General features: G+C 39.1%; 1 protein-coding gene across 2 annotated transcripts in view; it reads left to right on the top strand.

The window, feature by feature from the left end:
- The window catches only part of DENND5B (DENN domain containing 5B), a 191,112-nt gene that overhangs the window by 25,634 nt on the left and 155,041 nt on the right, over positions 1-10,437 (top strand). The window lies entirely within an intron of this gene.

The raw sequence follows: 10,437 nt of genomic DNA, 5'->3' as shown, positions 1-10,437 counted from the left end.
ATATATATATATATATATATATATATATATGTATGTATAGCATCAAGTCTCAAGTAAGCCCCTTTTTCTAGAGACAAACTGTTTCAGGCATGTGGAGCATAAATTATTGTTGTTGTTACTATTTTTGAGACAGAGTCTCACTATGTTACCCAGGCTAGTCTCAAACTTTCGGGCTCAGGTGATCCTTTCTCCTTATCCTCTCAAGCAGCTGGAATTATAGGTGTGTGCCACCATGCTTGGCCTAAGAAATTATTTTTGAATTTATTTGCATATGCTTTGCATGAACTGGGATATATTTTCTTGCTGTTTCTCTTTTGTGATGTGTGGATAAGGAGATGTTTTGCTGTGCTTTCAATGTGGGCTTTTCCCCCTTGAGATGCTTACATGAGCATGGTGCAGCTGTGTATCTGTGACTCGGACAGAGCCTGAGTATAGATCTTTTTTGGTAACTGATGTCCTCTTTTCTTCATCCCTTACATATAGAGTTCCCTGAAATCCCTGAACATAGTTGAGATCTTGACAAAGGTTCCAACTAATCTCCTGTTCCATTTCCTTGTGAGAATACTCCCTCTGATCTTAGTACTTTCTTCCACAGTCTCTGCTAGGTGAGATGAGTTCACTAAGCGTAGTTTATTACCCTCTCTTTTTGGTGGTAAAGGAGCTGGTTGCAATATTAAACAAGGCAAGTTCAGGGTAGCCCTCACTGAGAAGTGATCTTTGAACAAAGACTTAAGAAAGTAAGGGAGTTAGCCAAGTAGGTGTTTGGGATAGGTATCTACCCTAAGGAGCCTGGAGGAGTGAACCAGAGGAACGGATAATAGAAGGGGAGGCCACAGGAGGACCCATCATGAAAGGCCTTATGTTGTTGCAAGGATGTTAGTTTTTACTCTAAGAGAGCTGGGGGAGCCATTGCCAGATTTGTACTGGATAGAGAGATCTCTGACTTAGTTTTAAAAGGACCATTCTGGCAGCTAGCTCTATTAAGACTAAATTGTGTGTCTGTATGTGGGGAGGTTCAAGGGTAGAAGCAGGTTGGGAAGCCTACAGTAATTTAAGTAAGAGATGATGGTGGCTCAGATCATGTAGCAGTGGAGGTAATGAGATGTAGTCAATTTCTGGATGTATTTGGAAGATTGAAACAATAGGATTTTGTTACCAGAAGGTGGGGTGTAAGAGAAAGGGGATGAATCAAAGATGACTCTAAAGGTTTTAAACCTCAGCAAGTTGAAGGAAAATGGAATTACCATCAACTTAACTGGAGAACACTATGGGTTGCATAGGTTGGAGGAGGGTTGGCATAGCTCAGGAATTCATTTTTAGACGTTCTGAGTTTGAGACACCTATAAGATGTTCTGATCAAGTAGGCAGTTAGACTTATGAGTCTGGAGTTAAGAGAAAAGACTGAGCTGGAATTATACATTATGGAGGCAATATTTTTAAATCCTTGAGTTTAGATAAGATCACCAAGGGAGAGAATGTGGGTAGATAAGAGGAAGAGGGCCAAGGATAGTTCATGGATGCTCTAACAGTAAGATTGTGTCAGTAAGCACATTTACAACATTTTAGGGGAAAAATTACTAAGTATTTTTTAAAGATGTGGAGAATAGAACAGTAAAAAAGGAAGACAGCAGCAGAACTAAGAGTATCTCTTTTTTCTTCCCTTTTTTTTCCCCTTGTAAAATTCTTAAAAAATTTCGAAGTGGTAATAGACTCAAGGTCAGAAAGAAAACACAGCTAACCCTTTTCTTTTTTTCTTTTTTCTTTTTTTTTAAAGACAGGATTTCACCATATTGGTCAGGCTGGTCTCGAACTCCTGACCTCAGGTAATCCGCCTGTCTCAGCCTCCCAAAGTGCTGGGATTACAGGTGTGAGCCACCGTGCCCGGCCAAATTTTTTGTTATTATAAGCAGCATTGAGGAGAACGTCCTAGTGGAAAAATCTTTGCACACATTTTTAATAATTCCTTTAGGTCACATTTCTAAGGAAACTGCTGGGTCAAGAAACATGCATATTTCTTTCTTTCTTTTTTTTTTTTTTAAATGGGGTTTCACCATGTTGGCCATGCTGGTCTTGAACTCCTGACCTCAGGCGATCCACCCACCTCGGCCTCCCAAAGTGCTAGGATTACAGGCGTGAGCCACCGCACCTGGCTGCATATTTCTTTTTTTAATGCATATTGCCAATTTACTTATCTGGTAGTATTCTTGAAGAAATATCATCAGTTTGGCAGTATTTTTACATTTCACTCTCTATTTTGTTAAGAAAACAGACCTCACTGAAATACCTAGAATCACTTCATTATGTAAATAATGGGTTTCTTTTCTTGTTTTTTATTTTTATTTTTTATTTTAAATAGAATAGAGATAGGGTCTTACTATGTTGCCCAGACTGGTCTTGAACTTCGGACCTCAAGCCTAGCAAACGTTAGGTTTCTTTATATTGTTCTGCAGAGCCTCTGAGATTCCCGGATGTCATTTCTCTTTTGAAAATTAAGAGTGACCTGTTAGGCTTCCTCAGAGATCTAGAACCAGAAATACCATTTGACCCAACAGTCCCGTTACTGGGTATATACCCTAAGGAATATAAATAATTCTATTACAAAGATACATGCATGTGTATGTTCATTGAAGCACTATCTGCCAATAGCAAAGACATGGAATCAACCCAAATGCCCATCAGTGATAGACTAAATAAAGAAAATGTGGCAACATGGAATACTGTGCAGCCATAAAAAAGGAATGAGATCATGTCCTTTGCCGGGACATGGATGGATCTGGAAGCCATTATCCTCAGTAAACTAACGCAGGAACAGAATACCAAACACCACATGTTCTCACTTACAAGTGGAAGCTGAACAATGAGAACACAAGGACACAGGGAGGGGAACAACACACACTGGGGTCTGTTGGGGGTTGGGGTTGGGGTCAGGGGAGAGAGCATTAGGAAAAATACAGCTAATGCATGCTGGGCTTAATACCTAGGTGATGGGTTGATAGGTGCAGCAAACCACTATGGCACATGTTTACCTATGTAACAAACTTGTACATCCTGCACCTGTACCCTGGAACTTAAAAATTAAAAAAGAAATAGTCACATTAAACAAAAAAAAAGAATGGCCTTTTATGGAAACCCATAGGACCAAAGAAAGTAATAATTTTCTAAAGAATAGAAAATTAGAGCTATATAGATATTATAATTAAAATAATATTTGGCTCAGAATAATTTTAAACATTGTAATCTTAAGTTTTGTGTACAATTTTTTTAAGAAAACAGGATTCCTTAGAATTAAGGAAAAAGTGCCTTTTTACGGTAACAAGAAGACTTGGTTATCATTGCTGATAGGGGCAGATGATACATTTTGTCTCTTATTTCTGAACTTTCTTACTAAGAAAGTCAAAATTTAAAAATTAACTTGGCAAGGCATGGTGGCTCATGCCTGTAATCCCAGCACTTTGGGAGATCAACTAGGGAGGATCAGCTGAGGCCAGGAGTTCAAAAACAGCGTGTGCAGCAAAGTAAGACTTCATGTCTCTACAAGAATTTTAAAAGAATTAGCCAGGTGCAGTATCACTTGCCTGTAGCCCCACCTGCTCTCAAGAGGCTAAGGCAGGAGGATCACTTGAGCTCAGAAGTTCAAGGCTGCTGTGAGCTATGATCGTTCCACTTTGCACTTCAAGCCTGGGTTGACAAAGCAAGACCCAGCCTCTAGAGGAGAAAAAAAAAAAAAAGTTGGCTTTTAGTACTGTTTTTATTGATTCTAAGTTAAAAGGGTCAGTTTTTGGCTGTACCCAATAATACATTCTCTGCATATGGGGACTGTAATCCTGACCTTAGAAAAATATATAACCATTGATTAATTAAATTGGCTTCCTTGAAGTCACACTTGCTGAAAGGTGTGTCCTTATACCCAAAGGAGGAAGAGGTTTGATTAATTTACAGATTCTGCTCCAGTATATAATACAACATTTGAGAAAATGTCAGGTTCTCATGAGTTATAAGAAAAGTTATACAGGAAATTCATTTATTTCTTCTTGTTGTTTGACAAAATGAGTATGATCTAAACATTTACTTGTTAATTGAACTAGGTTCAGAAGTCCAAGAGGTCTTGTGATGTAATCAGATTTTTAAAGTGACAGTATGTCTTGTGAGGAAAAGAACCTGGTCTTAGAATCAGTTACTCTGGGTTCTACTGGTGAGAGAGTTGCTTAACTCCCTTATTTTTTGAGACAGGTGTTGCCCAAACTGCTGTGCAGTAGAATAATCACAGCTCACTGCGGCCTTGACCTGGGCTCAGGTGATCCTATACCTCAGTCTTCCAAATAGTGGGGGCTGCAGGTATACGCCACCATGTCTGGCTAATATTTTTTTTTCTTTTTCTTTTTTAATTCTTTTTTTTCTTTTTCTTTTTTTAAATACATATTCTGCCTATGTAAGTCTGACTAATTAAAAATTTTTTTTTGTAGAGGTGGAGTTTTACTTTATTGCCTAGGCTGGTCTCAAACTTCTAGGCTCAAGTGATCCCCCTGCCTTAGCCTCCCAAAGCACTGGGATTAGAAGTGTGTGTCACTGTGCCCAGCTGGATTCTAATTTGAACTATATTAGATGTTGTTTAATATCTTAATATTTTTAATATCTTAAGTTTTAAGTGAAAGAAGACAAGTACCTTTAAAACTTTTTAGAGGCCGGGCTTGGTGGTTCACTCCTGTAATCCCAGTACTTTGGGAGGCTGAGGTGGGTGGATCACCTGAGGTCAGGAGTTTGAGACCAGCCTGGCCAACATGGTAAAACCCCACCTCTACTAAAAACACAAAAATTTAACCGGGCATGGGGGCGGGTGCCTGTAATCCCAGCTAATTGGGAGGCTGAGGCAGGAGAATCGCTTGAACCCGGGAGGTGGAGGTAGCAGTGAGCCAAGATGCGTCATTGCACTCCAGCCTGGACAACAAGAGTGAAACTCTGTCTCAAAAAAAAAGAAGAAAAAAAAAAACTTTTTAGTTTGAGCCCAGGCACAGTGGCTCACGCCTGTCATCCCAGCACTTTGGGAAGCTGAGGCGGGCAGATCATGAGGCCAGGAATTCAAGACCAGCCTGACCAGTATGGTGAAACCGCATCTCTAATAAAAATACAATTAGTCAGGTGTGGTGGTGTGCATCTGTAGTCCTGAATACTCTGGAGGCTGAGGCAGGAGAATCACTTGAACTCAGGAGGTGGAGGTTGCAGTGAGCCAAGATTGTGTCACTGCATTCCTGCCTGGGCAACAGCGAGGCTCTGTCTTAACAACAACACCTTTTTAGTTTGCTAGCCAGAAATTTTCATCTAATCATGTTTAAGATTTGTTTTAAAATATTCAAGGCCCGCTCAAGGCCAGCTCCCTGTCTTAAAAAATTGGGAGGAGAGTAGATAAAACAAGAATAGTAAACCATTGATAATTGTTGAAGCTCGGTACTGAGTACATCCTTTGTTCTCTCTGGCCTTAGGTATATGTTTAAAAATGTGCATTAAAAAAAAAAAAAAGTAACCCAACAATAAGTGCAAATCTGCTGAGATTGCACGCAGGCACAGGTTCCTCAGTGTTAACTTTTTTGATAAGAGGTAACATGGCAGCGACCCCAGAGAAACTCTATAGTAAAAAAGCATAATTGCTAATGGAGCATATTTGCTGGAAAGAGAAAAACTCAGAACTGTCATTCCCCATGTATGAGTCTTTGTTTCTGTTCAACATAGCAGATGTGTCTGTGCCAATTAAACTTGAATGTTAGTATGATATTTTTTGTTGCAGACTGTAAACTCAAAATAAATTTTGGTTGCTGTTGTGGAATGTATCAAATAGTACCACCTTTTTATAGAACAAAGCAACTTAAAATAGTATACAGAAAGTACACTTTCAACAAATGTTTTTCACTCTTCCATGGGTCTTTTAGATGTGAGGTTATAATGTTGCTTTTAAATACAGAGTAATTTTATATTCTTTTGAGGTGGAGTCTTGCTCTGTCGCCCAGGCTGGAGTGCATTGGTGCTATATCAGCTCACTACAACCTCTGCCTCCTGAGTTCAAGCGATTCTCCCACCTCAGACCTGAGGAGCTGGGATTACAGGTGAGTGCCACCACGCCTGGCTAATTTTTGTATTTTTAGTAGAGACGGGGTTTTACCATGTTGGTCAGGTTGGTCTCGAACTCCTGACCTCAAGTGATCCGCCCGTCTTGGCCTCCCAAAGTGCTGGGATTACAGGCATGAGCCACTGCCCGCAGCTGAAATAAAAACTTTATTCCCACTAAATATGTGTTACTCAGGGAGGAGTTGAAAAGAAGTATAATGGAGAAAGAATTTAAGAGAGCTTTGTTTTGGTAAGGATTTGGGGAAATGTTTAGAAAATGGTTATAGAATGACACCCTGCTTAATAAATAACATTTTGAAATCAGAAAAACAAATATGCTGTAGCATAAAATCAACTTACCTAGATTTGTTGTTTTGTGAGTCATATATATAGCATATGTATAGTTTCTAATTTGAGAAAGAATTTTTAAAATCACAGAATATGCCTGCTGCTATTATACTTTCGTTGATTGTCATAACATTATAACAGAATTTCTAATAGGACTAACCTTTTATTAATTTCTCACCTTTTTCAAAATGGTAGCACAGTATATTTGATCCTTTTTTTTTTTTTTGGTGGCAGAGGGACACAGTCTCACTCTGTCATCCAGGCTGGAGTGCAGTGTGTGATCTTGGCTCACTGCAATCTCTACCTCCCGGGTTCAAGTGATTCTCTTGCCTCAGCCTCCTGAGTAGCTGGGACTACAGGTGCATGCCACCACGCCTGGCTAATTTTTGTATTTTTAGTAGAGATGGGTTTTTGCCATGTTGGCCAGGCTGGTCTCAAACTCTTGACCTGAGGTGATCCACCCACCTCGGCCTCCCAGAGTGCTGATATTACAAGCATGAACCATCACTCCTGGCCAAGTATGTTTGATCTTAAACCTCCGTAATAGTCTAGTGGGTTTTTGTTTTTTTTTTTTAAGATAAAATTTTATAAGCCACTTACCTTATAAAAACTTTGAAAAGATATCTGTGCTAACAAGCAAGGAGCATAAATTGCTTTTATAAAAAATTAGATGTTAGTAGTAGGTACTGTGAAAGAAGCAAGCTTAGTGACTTGGAGTGTAAGAAGTGATACCACACACGTCATCTTACTCCTAACATTTTCTGTTACAAAATGTATGGAAAGTCTCACTTTGTCTTCCAGGTTGGAGTGCAGTGGTCTGATCAATGCTCACTATAGCCTCAACTTCCTGGAGTCAAGGGATCCTCCTGCTTTAGCCTACTGAGCCTCCCAAGTAGTTGGGACTATAGGCGTGGGCTACCATGCGTGGCTAATTTTTGTATTTTTTGTAAAGATATAAGTGTTGTCTACAAAAAAAAACCTTTTTTGTCTCACAACAAAGTTTTTTTTTCAATCTATTTATTTATTTGAGACAGGGCTGGCTTTGTCGCCCAGGCTGGAGTATAGTGGCGCTATCTTGGCTCCCTGCAACTTCCGCCTCCCAGGCTCAAGCCACCCTCCCATCTCAGCTTCCTGAGTTGCTGGGACTACAGGTCCATGCCACCACACCCAGCTAATTTTTATATTTTTTTGTAGAGGTGGAGTTTTGGTATGTTGCCCATGCTGGTCTTGAACTCCTGGGCTCAAAGAATCTGCCCACCTTGGCCTCTCAAAGTGTTGGGATTACAGGCATGAGCCACTGTGCCCAATCCAGTTTATTTTAGTTGTTAATTTTTGTGGATACATAGCATATGTATGTATTTATGGGTCACATGAGATATTTTGATAAAGGTATGCAATGTGTAATAATCACATCATGAAAGATGAGGTATCCATCCCCTCAGCATTTATCCTTTGTGTTACAAACAATCCAGTTATATTCTTAATTATTTTTTATTTTTTTATTTTTTGCTTTAGTTATCCAATACTCATTTTTGTCCTATATACTCTTAATTATTTTAAAACGTACCAGTGATTTTTTTACTGTGAGTCGCCTATTGTGCTAGTCTTATTCATTCTTTTTTTTTGTACCCATTAACCATCCCCACTCTCCCCCATCCTACCTCCTACCCTTCTCAGCCTCTAGTAACTATCCTTCTGCTATGTTCATGAGTTCAATTGCTTTAATTTTTAGTTTCCACAAATAAGTGAAAACATGTGAAGTTTGTCTTTCTGTGTCTGGCTTATTTCATTTAATGTAATGACTTCTAGTTCCATCCATGGTGTTGCAAACAACAGTATCTCATTATTTTTGTGGCTGAATTATGTATAAGTACCACATTTTCTTTATCCACTCATCTGTTGATGGACACTTAGGTTGCTTCCAAATCTTGGCTATTGCGAATAGTGCCGTAATAAACATGGAAGTGTAGACATTGGTTTGATGTACTGATTTCCTTTATTTTGGGTGTATACCTAGGAGTGGGATCACTGGATCATATGATACCTCTATTTTTAGTTGTTGAGGAACCTCAAACTGTTCTAATTTACATTCCCACCAACCATCTACGAGGGTTCCCCTTTCTCCACATCCTTGGCAGCATTTGTTATTGCCTGTCTTTGGATAAAAGGCATTTTGACTGGGTTGAGATTATATCTCATTGTAGTTTTGATTTGCATTTTCTCTGATGAGCAGCTTTTCATATACCTGTTTGCGATTTGTATGTCTTCTTTTGAGAAATATCTATTCAGATCTTTTGCCCATTTTTGATTGGATTATTAGATTTTTTTTTTTTTTCCTATAGAGTTGTGTGAGCTCCTTATGTATTTGGGGTATTAATCCCTTGCCAGATGGGTAGTTTGCAAATATTTTATCCCATTCTGTGATTGTCTCTTGTCTCGTTGATTGTTTCCTTTGCTATGCAGAAGGTTTTTAACTTGATGTGATCCTATTTGTCCGTTTGTGCTTGTGGGGTGTTACTCAAGAAATCCTTGTCCACTCCAATGTTCTGGAGAGGTTCCCCAGTGTTTTCGTTAAGTTTCATAGTTTGAGGTCTTAGATTTAAGTTTTTTAATCCATTTTCATTTGATTTTTTTAAATGGCAAGAGATAGGAGGTCAAGCTTCATTCTTCTGCATAAAGATATTCAGTTTTCCCAGCACCATTGATTGAAGAGATTATCCTTTCCCCATTGTATGTTCTTGGGACCTTTGTCTAAAGTGAGTTCACTGTAGATGTATGGATTTATTTCTGCGTTCTTTATTCTGTTCCACTGGTCTATGTGTTTGTTTTTATGCCAGTATCATGCCGTTTTGGTTACTATAACTGTAGTATAATTGGAAGTCAGGTGATGAAATTCTTGTTTTGTTCTTTTTCCCTAAGATAGCTTTGGCTATTCTGGGCCTTTTGTGGTTCCATGTAAATTTTAGGATTTTTCTTTTTTCCCCCTCCTGTTCTCTTTTTGAGACAGTCTTGCTCTGTTGCCCAGGTATAGTGCAGTGGCACAATCTCAGCTTACTGCAACCTCTGACTCCCAGGTTCAAGCAATTCTCGTGCCTCAGCCTCCAGTGTAACTGGGATTACTGGCACCCGCCACCTCACCTGGCTAATTTTTATATTTTTAGTAGAGATGGGGTCTTACCATGTTGGCCAGGCTGGTCACAAACTCCTGACATCAAGTGATCTGCCTATTTTGGCTTCCCAAAACGCTGGGATTATAGGCATGAGTCACCACTTGTGACCTAGGATTGCTTTTTCTACTTTTTTGAGGAATGTTATTGGTATTTTGATAGGGATTGCATGAAATCTGTAGATTGCTTAGGGGAGAATGGACATTTTAACAATATTGAGTTTTCCAGCCCGTGAATATGGAATATCTTTCCATTTTTTGTGTCTTCTTCTGTTTCTTGCTTCAGTGTTTTAGTTTTCATTGTGGAGATCTTTCGTCTTTGGTTAATTTCTAGGTATTTAGTTTTTTTTTTCTTAAACATGAAATTTTTCACCCGTATTTATTTGTAGCTATTGTAAATGGGATTACTTTCTTGATTTCTTTTTCAGATTGTTTGGTGTTGGCATATAGAAATGCTAGATTTTTGTAGGTTGATTTTGTATCCTGTAACTTTACTGAATATGTATCAGTTCTAATAGCTTTCTGGTGGAGTCTAGGTTTTTCCAAATATGAGATCATATCATCTGCAAACAAAAATAATTTGACTCCTTCCTTTCCAATTTGGATGCCCTTTTTATCTTTCTCTTGTCTGATTGCTCCAGCTAGGACTTCTGGTACTGTGTTGAATAACAGTGGTGAGGCCGGGCGCGGTGGCTCAAGCCTGTAATCCCAGCACTGTGGGAGGCCGAGGCGGGTGGATCACGAGGTCAAGAGATCGAGACCATTCTGGTCAACATAGTGAAACCCCATCTCTACTAAAAATACAAAAAATTAGCTGGGCATGGTGG

Source organism: Cebus imitator, unplaced genomic scaffold (assembly GCF_001604975.1).
Source record: "Cebus imitator isolate Cc_AM_T3 unplaced genomic scaffold, Cebus_imitator-1.0 Scaffold76, whole genome shotgun sequence".
In the NCBI taxonomy this organism is placed as follows: Eukaryota; Metazoa; Chordata; class Mammalia; order Primates; family Cebidae; genus Cebus; species Cebus imitator.
The sequence above is the reverse complement of the archived record's forward strand: the minus strand, read 5'-3'. Positions and strand labels throughout refer to the sequence as shown.